The sequence below is a fragment of the Tupaia chinensis genome, unplaced genomic scaffold (genome assembly GCF_000334495.1).
Source record: "Tupaia chinensis unplaced genomic scaffold, TupChi_1.0 Scaffold000063_1, whole genome shotgun sequence".
Lineage (NCBI taxonomy): Eukaryota > Metazoa > Chordata > Mammalia > Scandentia > Tupaiidae > Tupaia > Tupaia belangeri.
Genome location: NW_006159521.1, coordinates 7,204,334 through 7,205,619, shown reverse-complemented (window position 1 = coordinate 7,205,619; position 1,286 = coordinate 7,204,334). Strand labels below are relative to the sequence as shown.

The 1,286-nt window shown below is 53.6% G+C and overlaps 1 protein-coding gene and 1 pseudogene across 2 annotated transcripts in view; both read right to left on the bottom strand.

The window, feature by feature from the left end:
* The window catches only part of MYO1E (myosin IE), a 301,820-nt gene that overhangs the window by 71,894 nt on the left and 228,640 nt on the right, over positions 1–1,286 (bottom strand). The window lies entirely within an intron of this gene.
* Positions 1–1,286, bottom strand: part of LOC102479632 (ralBP1-associated Eps domain-containing protein 1-like) — a 28,374-nt pseudogene that overhangs the window by 4,433 nt on the left and 22,655 nt on the right.

Sequence of the window (1,286 nt, the reverse complement as noted above, 5' to 3'; positions counted from 1 at the left end):
ACAACCTACCTCACTCGGCTGATCCCCAACATCTGCTGAGTCTTCCAAATCAATCAGTTTGGGCATTAAGCTTTCAGGGAGTTTTTCTGGTAAGTTGTAGCCATCTTTTCTGGCAACGACCAGATGAAAAGCAGCACACAACTCGTCCAGTGTCAATGCACCGTCTGTATCAAACCCTGAGAGTTCCCAAATATGAGAAAGTTCAAGAACAGGACGTTTTGATTTGGTAAAAAGCTCTTCAGCTGCAGCTCCTGGAATAAATCTGTTCAGATCTGGCCGAATGGTTTTAAGCTGATTTACATAATACTGTCTTTGCGCAGCTGTTATTTTCCAGGGATCGTTGTAACTACTGCATTGCCTACGGATTTCACTGGCAGTTGTAGAGGATGCCATGGTGCGTACTGTTGTCTGGTCCTGGACAGAAGCAGGGTGCATAGACGGGAGTACTGGTTGGAGGAGTATCTGCAAAACTGACCCAGCTTTCTGGAGGTGGAGGTGGAGGTGGAATTCTCCCTGACCACACTGCACCACCTGCTGAAGAACCTGACCGCCTTCACCAAGGGGAGACCAAAATGGCCCAGGCCATGCGAGGGGCCTCTCACTATTCCCGCCAGTGTGTGAAGTTGGTGGGGACTGCCCTGGTGAAACTACTGCAGATGCAGGTTCCTGTGGATCTGCAGATGCACGAGGCGGAACCCAATCATGGCTTACGGATCCCTTTTTCACTTGCCTCCTGCCAGGTGGTGGAGGACTCACACCAGAATAAGATCCTCGATTTTCAGAATCTGAAGGGAGGCTGCATGGCGAGATTCCTGTTCATTGTTTGAAGAAACCAATCTTGGCAGAGGAAGGTCCTTTACTGTACTGATACTTTCTGCTCTTAAAGGGACACCAGGCTGGGCAACAGCTACACGTTTCAAAGCAACGTAGAACTGAACTCTACCAAAATAACCAAGTCTTGTTGAGCCACGAAGCTCCACAATCTGGAGGACTGCGTGGTTGGGCAGCTGCGCGGCCCGGAACAGCGCCAGCAACAGCACCCGCCCGTTGCCCACCACCTTCTTGGTGCTCTCAATGTCGCAGTGGGAGGAGATCCGAGTAGTATTTCTGCTCCGCACGGCTCAGCGTTATGCCTTCCATCTTCGCCTCGGCTCACGGCCACCCCGCCCTGCATGCAGCACCCGGGGCTGGGCCCCACGACCCCACCCCACCCCCCCGACAGTCAGGGCTGCTCGCGTGGCCCAGCCTCCTCCTTGCACCCCGAAGCTGCCCAGAGCCCCAGGCTC